Source organism: Panthera tigris, chromosome A1 (genome assembly GCF_018350195.1).
Source record: "Panthera tigris isolate Pti1 chromosome A1, P.tigris_Pti1_mat1.1, whole genome shotgun sequence".
NCBI lineage: Eukaryota > Metazoa > Chordata > Mammalia > Carnivora > Felidae > Panthera > Panthera tigris.
Genome location: NC_056660.1, coordinates 124,074,855 through 124,091,681, shown reverse-complemented (window position 1 = coordinate 124,091,681; position 16,827 = coordinate 124,074,855). Strand labels below are relative to the sequence as shown.

At 39.1% G+C, this 16,827-nt stretch overlaps 1 protein-coding gene across 1 annotated transcript in view; it reads left to right on the top strand.

Annotated features, from left to right (window-relative positions):
* Nucleotides 1-16,827, top strand: part of ANKRD55 (ankyrin repeat domain 55) — a 595,509-nt gene that overhangs the window by 342,062 nt on the left and 236,620 nt on the right. Inside the window, exon 5 of the mRNA XM_042987042.1 lies at nt 9,351-9,397. The gene's annotated coding sequence lies outside the window, so the exon portion shown is untranslated. The remainder of the gene's footprint in view (nt 1-9,350; nt 9,398-16,827) is intronic.

Sequence of the window (16,827 nt, the reverse complement as noted above, 5' to 3'; positions counted from 1 at the left end):
AGAGAAGAACAGAGCATTCTAGAACCTAAATGTGAGCAAGGCATAGGAATGATTATTCCAAAATCTACCCATGAGCACTTAATTCAGTGGTGGTACACCATCACTTGGTAATTAATTTTCTAAGCATCTGCTGTATTTGGAGTGCTGCTTTTGGTGCTGTGAAGATGAGAAGGATGGAGACACAAGAAGAAACAAAGTCATGGGTCTCATTTCTCTAGGTCTTTCAAGAAAAGTAAAAGATATACTTTCTTTCTGAAAGATTAAAGCAACAAAAGGTATCCCAATGACATTACTCAGGACCACAGAGTTCAATAGCTGTACCTAAGGGATCACCTGATCTAAACTTTGAAGTTCACAGATAATGAGATTAATCCCCAAAAAGTTTGTCACTTGCCTGAGGTCACAAAGATACCTGGTGTGAAAACTTCCTCTCCCATGAATCTCTTTTTTGCTGTAACTTTATTCAAAAATTGATTTTCAAGTATATAGCACATTCACCTGAAAGGGGAAAATATTTCCCTTCTATTTAATTCTGGAAAACCATAAAAACAAAGCAAAGAAATGCCAGTCTCTCATTTGGAAGGGGCCTGATCATAGTGGGTTATTACTGTGTGCCAGTAATAACTGCACTGCAGCTTTTAAAATATAATAGCAAAATATAGGAAACAACCTCAATTTCTATCATTAGAGAACTGAATACATTAGAATCTATCCACACAATGGAATATGATACAACCATTAACAAATGAAACAGATTTATGTGTAATTGATATAGACATAATTTAAGTGAGAAAATCAAGATGTAGATCAATGTTATATATTCCTTTAACCAGTTTTTTTTACATAGTCTCAAGTCGTGAATTAAGATAAATTTTTTTTTTCCAGTAATGGCTATAGTAGGTATTGTCATTTGCATTGCTCCAAAACTATTAAACATTTTTTCACATTTTTAAAAGTTTATTCATTTTGAGAGAGAGAGAGAGAGAGATCGAGCAGGGGGAGGGGCAGAGAGAGAGGGAGAGAATCCCAAGCAGGCCCTATGCTATCAGCTCAGAACCTGACTTGGAGCTCAATCCCATAAACCACAAGACCATGACTTGAGTTGAAATCAACATTTGGGTGCTTGACTGACTGAGCAACCCAGATGTGCCTTTTTTCACATTTTAATACTTTCCCACAATTTAAATCCGTTTTACATGTAGAATAATAAACGATACTACATTGCCATTTCCCATATTCCAAGTGTGAGCACATAATTTAGTTTCCATAAAAAAAATACATTTACAAAAGACTTTGATTTAGAACTTTTGTTTAAAAAGGCAGGACATGGGGAGTCTGGGTGGTTCACTTGGTTAAGCATCTGACTCCTGATTTTGGCTCAGGTCATGATTTCATGATTAGGAGATTGAGCCCCATGTTGGGCTTTACACTGAGTGTGGAGTCTGCTTAAGATTCTCTCTCTCCCTTTGCCCCTCCCTCTCTCTTTCTCTCAAGAGAAAGAAAGAAAGAAAGGGAAGGAAGGAAGGAAGGAAGGAAAGAAAGAAGGAGAAAAAAATAAAAAGGCAGGACATGGAGCATCCATTTGGCCCCTCTCAGCAGAAACAGTGTCTTAGAGGTGTCATGGCTTTCTGATTTTTGTTTTTGTTTTTGCTTTTGTTTTAATTGTGGCAGAGTCAAAAACTCTTTTGAGGTCAGTTTCTTAGAGCTCAGCTTGGAATCTCTTTCATAAATCCTATTAGTGGTTCTAAGTGCTTCCTATATCCCTAAATAAATTCCTTTCTGACAAAGCTAGCTAGAGTGGATTCTGTTGACTGCAACTAAGCAGTGTTATCGGTATAAATGCTTTCAACTGTACTGTCATAGTATCCTTTACCATTATTTAATGACACCTTGGGCAGGTCTCATAGTTAAAATTAAACTTCCTGTCTAACCTTCCATTCATTTCCTTTTTACCTCTTATATCCAATTGTCTACCACATAAGGCTCACAGGCAGGGAGTGAGACATGAGCCTTCCTTTCTTACAAATACTCTCAGACTCTACCCATGGTTGCTTAAGTGTCTACTTCCCTCATTTTTAAAAAAATTTATTTAAAGAAATTTTTTTTAATGTTTATTTATTTTTGACAGAGAGAGAGACAGAGCATGAGTGGGGGAGGGTTGGAGAGAGAGAGGGAGAGACACAGAATCCGAAGCAGGCTCCATTCTCCAAGCTCTGAGCTGTCAGCACAGAGCCTGACGTGGGGCTCAAACTCACAGACTGCGAGATCATGACCTGAACTGAAGTCGGACACTCAACCGACTGAGCCACCCAGGTGCCCTGTACTTCCCTCATTTGTGAGAGAGAAGGGTTGGTAGAAATCCTGCATGAGTGAGGATGAAGGGAAGAGTATGGAGTTGTTGGGTCGTGTCCAGAAACAGCCTCCCAACATGAACACTGCATTCTTGGTAACTCTGATCTCTCATTCTCTTTCCTCCTCCATTGTTGTGTATAGAGTGGGAAGAGTGGAGTTAGGATGATGGTTGGGATAGAAGGTTTAGTTTCAGCCTCTTGAAAAACCCCAAGAGGTCTCTAGAAATTCTCCTTACAACATACCCTTGGTTCTCAAGTCTGGGTCTTTTTGACCAGATATATCCTATCAGGGAAAATTTAACTCATTTTCCTAATATTTCTGGATCTAATTTTTTATGGGACAAATAGCCAGTTTTTTTTTTTTAATCATAGAAACTGACCACTTAAGTCTTTCATTCTCTCAGTTAAGATAGGGCCATATGGTCCAGCCAGTCCGATCCATAAGCTTTGGACTGTGAAGATGGAGTTGATGATCCTAAAAAGTAGAAATAAAGAACAAGAAACATTCTCATTATTGATGGAAGCAGCTGGGGTGATGAGAGCCAATTTCCAAAGCCAGTAGAGACTTTCAGGCAGCCTGGCATGGTCAGTGGCCTATAGTTGATGTAGTGGCATTCTCACAGGATTAGTGGGAGGTGTGACATTGGCTGAGGGCCTAGTTACTGCTTTCTCCTTTGTTTTTGCATGTTGTGACTCTGTCTTCAGTCTTCCTTTCAATTTTTATTTTCCCAGTAACCTTTCTAATATAATGCTATACATTTAATGCTATACATTTCCCCCTAAGCCCTGCCTTAGCTACATTTATAAATTTTGATATATTGTGTTTTCATTTTCTTTAAATTCCAGATACTTTCCATTTGTCCTTATGACTTCCTCTTTCACTCATGGGTTATTTAGTACATATTGTTCAATTGTCAAATATTTAGGGATCTTAAAGATATTTTCCTGTTATTGATTTCTTCTTTAATACTATTATGGACAGAGAACATCTTGGATGATTTAAATCTTTTAAAATTTTTGAGATACTGCTCTTGTTGGGCCAAGTGTCCTATAAATGTCAATTAGGTCAAGTTGGTTGATAGTGTTGTTTAGATCATCTACATCCTTACCAATTCTCTATTTATTCTATTGGTTACTGAGAGAAAAATGCTTAAGACTTTAACTATAATTGTGGATGTGCCTTTTTCTCCTTTCAGTTTTATTAATTTTTGCTTCATGTAGTTTGAAGTTGTCTTGTTAAATGCATATACATTTAGGATTGTTACATCTTTTTTATGAACCAACCTATTTATCAAAATGGAATGTCCATTCATCACTGGTAATAATTCTTTGTTCTTAAGTCTACTTTGATATTAATATAGGTACTTTGGCTTTCTTTTTATTAGTGTTTCTCTCCCTTCACTTTTAATTTATCTCTTTAAATTTAAAGTGGGTTTCATATAGGTAACATATAGTTGAACCTTCCTTTGTTCTTTTAACCCAAACAGACAATCTGTTGTTTAATTGGTGTGTTTAAATCGTTCACATACAATGTTATTATTGATATGATTGAATTAAAATCCACATTTTTTAATGCCTGCTTTTCGGTTTATGATTACGCTTTATCATGACTTTGAATTTTTTAAACTATAGGCCTTTATTACCTATTTAGATAGATAGATAGATAGAGATAGGTAGATGGATAATAGAATATTTGTGCCCCACCCCCCCACTCATATTTTGAAGCTCAACCCCACAAAGTTATGGTATTTGGAGGTGAAGCCTTTGAGAGGTAATTACATTAGATGAGTCATGGGAGTGGGGCCTCCCTGGTGGAATTAGTATCCTTGTAAGAAGAGGAAGAGAGTCCGGAACTCAATCTCTTTCCATTATGTAAGGACACAGTCAGAAGATGAAAATCTGCAAGCCAGGAAGAGGGCTCTCAATAGGAATTGAATCTATCAGCACCTTAATTTTAGACTTTCCAGCCTCCAAAACTGTGAGAAATAAATATCTGCTTTTAAACCACTCAGTATAGTATTTTGTTTTGGCAGTCCAAGCTAAATAGATAGATAGATTTTATTGCTGCTTTAAAGAAGTAACTGTTACCCTTATGCCCCCAATTTTCACTTCTCAGAACCTATGCTAGACAAAACATTAGCACAGTTACCCAGAAATTCATCATAACATTGTTCAAGGGCATTCATCATAGCATTCTTTGTAATAGTGAAAATTTTTTAAATAATCCACATTTCCATCTTTTAGAAATAATCAAATAAACTACTATATATCAATTCTGCAGAAGATTATGCTTCCATTAAAAAGAATGAAATCAATAAATGGGTACTGATAAGAAAAATACATTCAACTTAAGTAATAAAAACTAATTGGAGTACACTATACAGAGTATGGCACAATTTAAACAAACAGAAACTCTTACCAAACAAAATGTATCCTTTCTTATATTTGAACATACATGTGAATGTATATGATTGGAAAAATTCTAAAAGGATACAGAGTGGATGGGTGATAAGGATACACAATTGGGGAACAATGTGGGATTGGGTGAGTAGGCACAGAGAAGTTTTTCTTTATCTGTATTTTAATTTTATCAATGAGAATCTATTATGTAATTAAAAATTAATTCATTGTGATGAATGGTAACTAGGATCATAGGAAAGAAAGATACACATAAATCAGGGAATTTTTTTCCTTTTAAGACTGATGTTTTATTCATTTCAATAAAATGGGTTAAGAGATTTGGGAGTGGGGAAGCAAAAGTTGTCTGCTGCTTTTTGTGATACAACAGCAACAACAAAAACACAGTGAGTGTCCAGGGAGTGCATGTGCCTGGGGTGTGTCCCAGTACGTTTAGTTATGCTCATTCATGCTGAGACATTACTTTTGCCCATAAAAGGAGGAATTACAACATCAAACCTGGATTATTCTCATTTCCAAACAGTCCCAAAATGTCAACACATGGCTGTCAATCTTTTGTTCTGTTCCTCTCTCACAAACACTCCCTGGAACCCATGCCAATGGTTGAAAACAGATGCAGGCAGGAACTGTTTTGACAACACTGGAAATGCCTGTGATTAGGAGGCAGGAGAGAGTAAAAGTAATTATTAATATGCTCCTAAAAGAACAGGGAGTGCACCTTTAGAAGAGATTGTTGCATGGGTCCCTACTTGTATATACTCTCATACCTGAACAAGGGCACATGCTCTCACCCAGGTTTCTCCTAAGGAACCTCTAGCTAAGTATTCCCTGCAGCATTTTCATCATGGTAAGGCAGATGTATGGAAAGTTCTTGGAGGATGGCAGAAAGGTTGGAGGATGGCAAAAGAAGGGGAAAAGTTTCCCTTCCACCATAAAGTAACCTTCACCCAGTAAAGTGGATTTGGGTATCTTTTTAAAGCCAACCGACAAGGGCTCTCTGAATTTAGCAGCAAGCCATGGGATGCAGCACTTGACAATACAATTACTAGTTCTTAATTTATAAGACAGAAAACCTTTGTTTAGTTTAGCTCATTGCACATAAAGTAAGGTTGCCCTTAAGTAACTTTAATTATGGACTCTTCTCTTTACCAAGTGGTTGTGTTTTTCCTGTAAATATCCTCAGTTGTGTGTAGTTTGAACTCTAAATGGCTCCACCTCTGTGAAAAATGAACCAGGAAAAAAACAACCCCACTGACCAGCACAGGGAAGCTGTCTGTGTCTCTAAGAGCTATATGTAGAAACAAAAGTTTCCCTGATAATTTGTATTCACAAGCTTCCACTTCATGAGTTTGAGGTTAACTATATTTATATCTGTATGGTCTTAGAAACTCTTGATGAGAAATTATGTTAAAGATTGGTCTTGGGTCTGTGGTACACCAGGGTTACCTTAGAGAAGTACAGGCATACTTTGGAGATATTGTGGGTTTTGTTCCAAACCACCACAATAAAGCGAATATCATAATAAAGTGAGTCAAATGAATTTTTTTGTTTCCCAGTGCATATATATGTTATATTTACACTAGACTATTTTTAATTAAGTGTGAAATAGCATTATGTCTTTAAAAAACAACGTACATATCTGGGGGTGCCTGGGTGGCTCAGTCAGTTAAGCGTCTGACTTTTGGTCTCAGCTCAGGTAATGATCTCATGGTTTGTGGGTTTGAGCCCCACATCAGGCTCTGCACTGACAGTGTAGAGCCTGCTCAGGGTTCTCTCTCTCTCTCTCTCTCTCTCTCACTCACTCTCTCTCTCAGTCTCTCTATATCTCTGCCCCTCTCTCGCTTGCATGCTCTCTTTCTCTCTAAATAAACTAAAAGAATGTACATATATTTTTAAAAAAATTTTATGTTTATTTTTGAGGGAGAGAGACAGAGGGTGACCAAGGGAGGGAAGAGAGAAAAGGAGACACAGAATCCAGAGTAGGTGCTAGGCTCTGAGCTATAAGAACAGAGCCTGATGTGGGGCTTGAACCCACAATCCACAAGATCATGTCCTGAGCCAGTTGGATGCTTAACTGACTGATCCACCCAGGCACTCTAAAAAATGTACATATCTTAATTTAAAAATGCTTTATTGCCAGGATGCCTGGGTGACTCAGTCAGTAAAGCATCTGACTCTTGATTTCAGCTCATATTCTATGATCTCGTGGTTCATGGGACCGAACCCCACGTTGAGCTCTGCACTGACAGTGTGGAGCCTACTTAGGATTCTCTCTCTCTGTCTCTCTGCCCCTCCCCTGCCAAGATAAAAAATAAACATTAAAAATAGTTTAAAAATTGCTTTATTGCTAAAAAATGCTAATCATCACCTGAGCTTTTAGAGAGTCATAATCTTTTTGCTGGTGGAAGGTCTTTGCTGATGGGAGGACTGATCAGGGAGATGGCTGCTGAAGTTGGGGGTGGCTGTGGCAATTTCTTAAAATAAGACAACAGTGAAGTTTGCTGCATCAATGGATTCTTGTTTTCACAAATGATTTCTCTGTAGCATGTGATGCTGTTTGTTAGCATTTTACCCACAGGAGAACTTATTGCAAAATTGGAGTCAGTCCTCTAAAATGCTGCCACTGCTCCATCAACTGAGTTGATGTAGTATTCTAAATCCTTTGTTGTCATTTCAACAATCTTCAAGGCATCTTCACCACGAGAAGATTCCAGCTTAGGAAACCACTTTCTTGCATTTATCCATAGGAAACAACTTTTCCATTCAAGTTTTATCATGAGATTGCAGCAATTGGGTCACATCTTGAGGTTCTGCTTCCAATTCTAGTTCTCTTGGTATTTCTTAGCACGTCTGCAATTACTTCTTCCACTGAAGTTCTGAACCCCTCAGTGTCATCCATGATGGCTGGAATCAACCTCTTCCCACAAATCAAAAATGTTCCTTAATGGCATCTGGAATGGTGAATCCTTTCCAGATTTCCAGTTTAATTTACACTGCCCAGATCCATCAGAAGAATCACTATTTATGGCAGCTATAGCCTATGAAATGTACTTCTTTAATAAGAAGACTTGAAAGTAGAAATTATCCCTTGATCTGAGAGTTACAGAATAATTGTTATGTGAGCAGGCATGGAAACAATATTCGTCTGATTGTGCATCTCCATCAGGGCTCTCAGGTAACCAGGTGCGTTGAGCAATAATATTTTGAAAGGGATCTTTTGCCTAAATGTCCATCAACTGATGAATGGATAAAGAAATTCTGGTTTATATACACAATGGAGTACTACGTGGCAATGAGAAAGAATGAAATATGGCCCTTTGTAGCAACATGGATGGAACTGGAGAATGTTATGCTAAGTGAAATAAGCCATACAGAGAAAGACAGATACCATATGTTTTCACTCTTATGTGGATCCTGAGGAACTTAACAGAAACCCATGGGGGAGGGGAAGGAAAAAAAAAAAAGGAGGTTAGAGTGGGAGAGAGCCAAAGCATAAGAGACTCTTAAAAACTGAGAACAAAATGAGGGTTGATGGGGGGTGGGAGGGAGGAGAGGGTGGGTGATGGGTATTGAGGAGGGCACCTTTTGGGATGAGCACTGGGTGTTGTATGGAAACCAATTTGACAATAAACTTCATATATTGAAAAGGGGGGGATCTTTTTTTTCTGAGCAGCAGGTCTCCACAGTGGGCTTAAAATATTCAGTCGACCATATTGTAAAGAGATATGTTATCATCCAGGCTTTGTTGTTCCACTTATAGAGCACAGACAGAGTAGTCTTAGCATAATTCTTAAGGGCATTAAGATTTTCAGAATGATAGATGAGCATTGGTTTTAACTTAAAGTCACCAGCTGCATTATCCCTTAAGAAAAAAGAGTCAGCCTGTGCTTTCAAGCCTTGAAGCCAGGCATTGTCCTCTCTTCTGTAGGCATGAAAGCTCTAGATGCTCTAGATGGTATCTTCTTCTAATAGAAGGCTGTTTCATCTACATTGGAAATATGTTGTTCAGTGTAGCCACTTTCATGATTTATCTTAGTTAGATCTTCCAGAGAACTTGCTGCAGCTTCTAGATGAGCGCTTGCTGCTTCGCCTTGCATGTTTATGTTGTGGAGATGGCTTCTTTATTTAAACCTCATGAACCAACCTCTACTAGGTTCAACTTTTTCTTCTGTAGCTTACTCATCTCTCTTAACCTTCATAGAATTGTGAAGAGTTGGGGCCTTGCTCTGGGTTAGGCTTTGGTTTAAGGGAATGTTGTGGCTGGTTTGATTTTCTATCCAGACCACTACAACTTTATTCATGTCAGCAATAGGGCTGTGTTGCTTTCTTCTCATTCATGTATCTACTGGAATAGTGCGTTTAATTTTCTTTGTGAACTCTTAGCATTCACACTTTGGTTAACTGGAGCAAGAGGCCTAGCTTTCAGCCTCTCTTGGCTTTCATCATGCCTTCCTCACTAAGCATAATCATTTCTAGCTTTTGACTTAAAGTGAGAGACATATAACTCTTCATGTGACTTGAAGACTTAGAGGCCATTGTAGGGTTGTTAATTGGCCTAATTTCAGTATTGTTGTGTTACAGGAAATAGGGAGTTTCTGAGAAGAGGGAGAGAGATGCGGGAATGGCTGGTAAGTGGAGCAGTCAGAACATACTTAACATTTATTTATTAAGTTTGCCAACTTATATGGTCATAGTTTGTGGCACTGCACAATTAGAATAGTAACATCAAAGGTCAGTGATCAAAGACACCATAGCAAATGTAATGCTAATGAAAAAGTTTGAAATGTGAGAATTACCCAAATGTGATACAGATACACAAAGTAAGCAAATGCTCTTGAAAAAAATGGTGCCAATAGACTTTTTCAATGCAAGATAGCCATAAGCCTTCCATTTATAAAAAAAAAAAAAAAACAAACCAACAACACACAATTACCTGTAAAAGGTACTAAAATGAAGCCCAATAAAACAAAGTATGCCTGCAAAGTCCTGCTGAAGATGAGCTCACACTCTAAAATTACAAATTGTCAGGCAACAGTCCTCCAAGAGATAGAATTAGACACAAAACACGCAACAGGATTAGAACCTAGGAACTAAAATAACTTAAAAATTTAATTAACAACTTATTAACATGAATCATTTTGTGATTAAGGACATACAAAGAAAAAAACCCCAGCTATAATAAAAGAAATGACACTTAAAATGATAAAGAGTGAGCATGATGGAGAAGATAAAACTAGATCCCTGCCTCACTCTGTATACAAGATAAATTCCAGATATATTAGGATTTAAGTGTGAAAAGCAAACTTTAAAACTTTTGGAAGAAAACATAGAATATTATGACATTGGAATAGGAGAAGTTTTCTTGTACAGGACACATAAATCAGAAATCATAGAGGAAAGTTGGATAAATTTGAGCTTTATTAAAATGAAAAACTTCTTTGGGAAAAAGGATATCATAAAGAAGAAACAAATAGTCTGAGGAAGATATTTGCACCCTATATAAAAAGGAATCCCATAACTTAATAAGAAAATGATAGTCAATCCAGTTGAAAAAGATATTAACGGTTCACATAAGAGGCAATATAAATGGTTGATAAATGTATGAAAAGATGCTCCAGTTCACAAGTAATGAGGAAGTTGCAAATAACAACAAAAGTTGGCAAGGATGTGAGGAAACAGGAACACTTATGCATGTAGGGGCATATGTTGGAACCACCATTATGGAGAGAAATTTGGCTGGATCTAATAAAAATGAAGATGTACATACCATCTCTCTCACCTGTCCACAGAAGGCAGGTAGTTGGTGAATACCAAATGACCAACTGACTTAATCTGAGAAATAAAAAAAAAAAAAAAAAGATATTTTCATTGATACAAGTGGAGAGGATTGCATTTTGAATAACTTTTAAGTACCTGCTATGCCTGCCAACAAGCAAAGAAAGGCGACTAGTTAAAATTATGTATTTCAAAATAAATGGGCACAAGAAGAACTTCTTGGGAAGTGAAGGCACTGCTAATATAGCCATATGAATTTAACAACTGAAGACGAAAATATTTAGAAGCACAAGGAGAGGAGCCAAATAGCTTATGAGCTTGCTATGGAAAGGCAAAATTAGCCAGCTCCAAAACTGTCTTACTCAGCAATACAATTTATTCAAAAGTGCAATATTGAAGTCAGATTCTGCAGTGCAAACTTATCATATGGTTCTTGGGCTTTTAGCTATAAGATGAAACTTTAAAATGCTTAAATACACTTGCACAGATTGAATTTCCTGATTAAAAAAAACTTCTGTTTCTGTTGTAGTTTTTAAAATAATTGACTCCTAAGCATCTTATTTTTCTTGAATTGGCCCTTGTGCAAAAAGTTTGTTCATTGCTGCCCTAAGTGTAGCTGTGTGTAATAGAAACAAAGGTTTAAAAGGAGGGGATTCACCTAACTGAGCAATGTCGGAGACAATGGGAGATATTTTTAAAAGCACTGGCCTTTTTCCCATTGGAAAGCATCCACCCAGTACTATCATGCAGGCTGCCACTGATTTGTCTCTTTATAAGACCAATCATTATAGGCACATAGAAAATAAAAACTTGAAAAAAAGCTCAACATCACTCACCATCAGGGAAATACAAATCAAAACCACCATGAGATACCACCTCACACCTGTCAGAATGGCTCACATGAACAACTCAGGAAACACCAGATGTTGGCGAGGATGGCGGAGAAAGAGGATCTCTTTTGCAATGTTGGTGGGAATGCAAGCTGGTGCAGCCACTCTGGAAAACAGTATGAGGCTCCTCAAAAAGTTAAAAATAGAACTATCCCACGACCCAGCAATTGCACTACTAGGTATTTATCCAAAGGATATAGGTGTGCTGTTTTGAAGGGACACACGCACCCCAATGTTTTTAGTAGCACTATCGACAATAGCCAAAGTATGGAAACACCCCAAATATCCATCTATGGATGAATAGATAAAGAAGATGTGGTACATATATGACAATGGAGTATTACTCAGCAATCAATGAAATCTTGCCATTTGCAACTACGTGGATGGAATGGAAGGTACTATGCTAAGTGAAATTAGTCAAAGACAATTATCATATGACTTCACTCATATGAGGACTTTAAGACACAAAACAGATGAACACAAGGGAAGGGAAGCAAAAAGAATATAAAAACAGGGAGGGGGACGAAACATAAGAGACTCTTAAGTACGGAGAACAAACAGAGGGTTACTGGAGGGGTTGTGGGAGAGGGGATGGATTAAATGGGTAAGGGCATCAAAGAATCTACCCCTGAAATCATTGTTGCACAATATGCTAACTTAGATCCAAATTAAAAAAAAAATAATTAATTAACTAATTAAAAAAAAAAATTTGCTCCTGTGATTTTGAGAAATGACCAAAGGGAAACTATTTGTTCTGCCACTCCCAAACCTGTGCATTTATATACCTTTGAATGAATGTATGTTTGGTCATGTGACTAACTAGAGATCCTTCAGTAGGTTTCACACTCAAGGAACAAACACACAGTCCCAAGGGTAAGAGCAAATACCTTCTCTACCCCAGACATTGATCACTGGGCCTTAAGGCCTTATTTGATCAGGTAAGCAGGTTTAAAGGGTTAAATAAGGAAATAATGAGTGAGGTGGGAGAGGCTGCCAAGATTTATGACTTAATTCATCTACCTGCACTGCTCCTTTGCAATGGAGTGGGGGGAGCAGTGTCATTTTTCACTCAGCCTGTTGACTGTTGAAAATGATTGCCCTATTCTAGTCTAAGCTAAGTGGGTTGAAGTCTTAAAGTGACAGCAAGATGACAAGTGCCCTTTCAGACTTGGGTTTTCAGTGTTTCCTTGGTTTTCAGAGAGGACAAGGGGGGATAATTAGGAAAAGGAAGTCTTATTGTAATAATGTCAGGCTTAGGGAGAGGGAGGTAGATGTTTGTGGACCTTCAAAAAGAAAATACTTATTAAGTCAAGCTCTTCAGGCTGATAGAAAACAGAGGCACGTTTTCAGGATACTGAAGGAGCCCCAGTGCTCCAGAAGGCACCTTTGATGATCGCTTCATCAGGGGTGGCTACTTTGGGCCCTGGATGTGCACAGGTGGGCCTTAGCATAAAAGGGCATCTGGTGGGCATTCTAAGGGAGGAGAGTACTGTGTCCTCTTAAGCCTCCACCATCTGGTAACACTTTACAAATCCTTCATACCTTATCGACTCCTGCTGCCTTAGAGTGCCTTTCCATCAGAAATACCACTTATTCTGAGTCCTGTGAACACACTCGCGGTGGATATTGACTGCTCCTTCGCCCCAGTAGCTCTAGGATTTGCCTCCAGGTCATTGTATCAGAGCGTGTAAGAACTGCATTGTTTGGTCAGAAGAGGAATTTTGCAAATAAGGAAGTAAGACCCAGATTGGTGAAGTGACTTGCTAAACTAGTCACTGGAAGAACCAGCTCCTAGACTAGCTACATGTAGTCTTGTGCTGGGTGCCTTATCCTTCAATGTCTAGGGATAGAGGGTGTCCTGGATCTGGGAGAAATCTTTCAGGAAAAGGACATTTTCCTGTCTTCCCTGTCAGGTCTTCATATCCTCCACTGTCCCCACCCCCTTGCACTGCCCCAAGCCACTTCCAACTCATTGGAGAGTACTACTCACTTTAAACCCCACACAGCAAGAGACCTGGAAAATCCCTGGGCCATGAAGAAGTCCTGGAACAAAACCAAGTATCTGCAGACCTAGCACAGCAGGTGGTGAAGTTACATCTCTATGCAATTTAATTACAAAATTCTCTTTGTGACTGAAGCGTAGGGAGAGGTTAATTTTTTTTTTAAAGACCCAGTTTCCCCCTCTTGCTTGGTAACCCCCAGGCATTTCAGCTCATGAACACAACGGACCTCTAAGTGTAGGGCAGGAAAATGCACTTGGACTTCTCAAACATTTCCACTGGCAAGTCTGGGAATTTTTAGAAAGGCAGCCTAGCACTGGGTTTGAGTAGAGTTGCTTAGAGTTCTGGTTCTCATCATGTTTTTCTCAGTGTTTGTTTATAAAATTTGCAGATTTTATGTGCTTTCAGCTTTTGAAGAATGCATTAATAGCCTTTAGAGGCTTTCGGTAGCGTTTTTTGTGTTCCTTTAAGAGGCATATCTCCAAAAGATAGGGTTTCACTAATTAAAGCCGGAGAGCAGACTGGAGGGAGTGGCCGCAGGGCTCCATGCAAGGGGTGAGGGATTGGTTCTTTATTCCTAGGACCCTCCATCTCCCCTCCCTCTGCTGTCCAGATGAGGAAGCGTATGTGTGAGATTATGTACCTATTTGCATGATGAAGAGGTACACATTGCATGTGGGAAGGAATGAAATCATCAATAGATACCGTTAGTCATTGTAAGTAAAAAGCTAATACCTCTGTGTCCAATAAGTGAGATATTGTGGTTAGAAGAAAGATACAATTTTTACAGGTAATTGAATTAGAAACATTTTTATAGGTTGCACTTGCTCAAGCTACTTTATTTCCCACTGCTTCCTAGTGTTGGCCCTGGGGTTCTTTCCAGCAGAACCCTTCACTGTCCATCACTGCAATGTGCTTGTTCCTCTCTCTGCCTTCCTTCCAGAGGCCCTTTTCCTCTGGGCCAGCCAAGCCCTGCCTTGGTTCCAGCCCACTTCCCAGCTCATTTCCCCCATTGGATGCCCTCTTAGGTAAGTCTGTCCATGTGTATGGTCTGAATGCCTCATTACAGTAAACAGCTACTGGCTGCTGTTGTATTCATCTGATGTCTTTTCCCCTCTTTGCTTCATGGTGCACCTCCTCCTCCTTTGGGAGAACTGTGTATCACTCACTCTGTATGGTTTCTCTGGTGTACATTCTAAGAATCCTTCTTTCTAACACTTGTTACACTTTTTCAGGGGCTTCTCAATAGAGTGGAAGCTATTCAAGAAGGGAGACTGCCTGTAGGACTTAATCACTGGGCCCTCCCCGCCTACCTTGCTGCCTAGCTCACAGGAGGGGCCTAAGGAATGCTTAGAGAAGGAAATGAATAATCTGGAGCCAGAGCATCTTGATCCGAAGAAGAAGGAAAATGTCTTATTCAGATAAGGGAAAACTTCACTTTTGCTTAGACAAGTCAGTGCTCTTCTCATCCATACATGTCAGAATTTTTCTTCTTTATGTATGCTTCAGTTTCACTACAATGGTTAGGTCAGAATGAGGCCTTCAGGGCTGAAGCCCGTTGTAGACCGATCGGACTTTCTAGGAGGAAGTCAAAGTACAGACACTGGACAGAAATTCTTTGGGCAACAGGGAGATGTAAGGACATAAGGGTTGCTGACAAGGGGAGAAAGTGTAGGTAGGGGGAGGAAGTGTACCTAGGGGGGGCAATCTTGTAGTGCTCTGCAAGCGTAGTCTTGAGACATTTGGAAATGTCTACTCTGAACCTTCAAGCTCAATGAAACCACTCTCTGGCCTCCTTCTCAGTTGGGGCATTTTTTGTTTACATTTTTGCATAATTATGCATTTCCAGGTTAGAGGCTGGAATACCAGGGGCTTCACCCCATTGTTTCACTGGGGGGTATTTGGAAGAGCTGTGAATAGCAGAATAGACTCTCTCTCTCTCTCTCTCTCTCTCTCTCTCTCTCCTAACCCTCTTCTACTTGATTTCTACACTAGAGTGACCAATTGGATCTTTATCTGAAAACTTCTATACCTTTTGGGATGAAGTCTTAATTTAGCATAAACCAAAGAAAAGCCAAGCCAAAAAAAGGAATAGTCAGAAAAATTACAGATCACATGCCCTTTTAAGGATTACTGACCCTGAGCTAAAATCTGAATCACCTCAGTATCCTCCAGACTCCTTATGGGTCCCTATTTCTTCTCCTTCCACTTCTACCCACCTTTCTTCAGGTCCTCAGAACTTTCATGATGGCTCTAATTTTCCTCTTAAGTGATGCAAAAAAAATAATATATTGCCTTTCAGGGATACTCAGAGTTTAGCAAAGGACAAATCCATAAGCCAAAGGAATGAATCTCAAGGTATTGGATTTAGGTGTTGGGGGTTGGGGGGGGATGGGATTTGTCTGGGGTAAAAGAACTTTTTTAGAGCTTCTGAAGTTATGCCATTTAGGTGCCTGCCAGTCAGCCTATTCTTAAGGCAATTCTTCCTTATGGGATATTGTTATATGTGATTTTTATTATTTCTAGCTTCTCATACATCTTTCCCAACCCTAGCACTAAACTCAGCAGTTTGGTCAGAACAATCCTATTTCAACAAGAAAATTCAATATTCCCTGGAAGTTTCAGGCCTTTCCTTTAAATTTTACTGCACAGGACTTTTTTAGATAAGAGACTATTTGTTTTTCATGTTCAAGTTCCCAGTACATAGTACAAAGCCTGGCACATAGTAGATGACTAGTAAAATGAATGTAAGTGATTCTAACCACATTGGTATAACTAGCCTTTGTTCACTTTAGAACAGATACTGTATTTGCTGGGAATCTGGATAAGCAAACAGACTGGTGTTGATTCTTTACTAGTTTGTTTTCTCTTGAAAGCTTACATAAAAGTTGCTTAAAATAGAGGGGTTTATTTTTCTCTCTACCCAACAAGAAGCCCAGAAATAGGGCCTATTCTGGAGCCTTATGAGGATATCAAGGAGCCAGACCTTTCCATTTTTCCGAGGCTTATTCCTCATTTGGTCAGAGTTGTCTTCTTCTCTTATGGTCACAATATGGCTGTCACGGCTCCAAGCACTACCTTCTCAGCAGCTGCATTTGGTCAGGGTCCCTCCTAATCTTTTTCTGTAATTAGGGAGGAAGTCTTCCCCAGAAACATCAGTACACTTCCTCTATACCTGAATGCCCCAAAGTAGATCACATGGTTCCTTTACATCAGTCACAATATAGGGGAATGGAATCACCTTCAGGGGCTTCCACATTCTCAGTCGTTCTGACCCAGGGGAGCAGTTGCTTTTCTCTGACCTCCTTGGCTCCACTTTCTGAGCCCAGTGGACAGAGGGAGAATGCTTGTCTGGTAAACAACCAAGAGTGTCAGCCCAGACTCCATCGTATC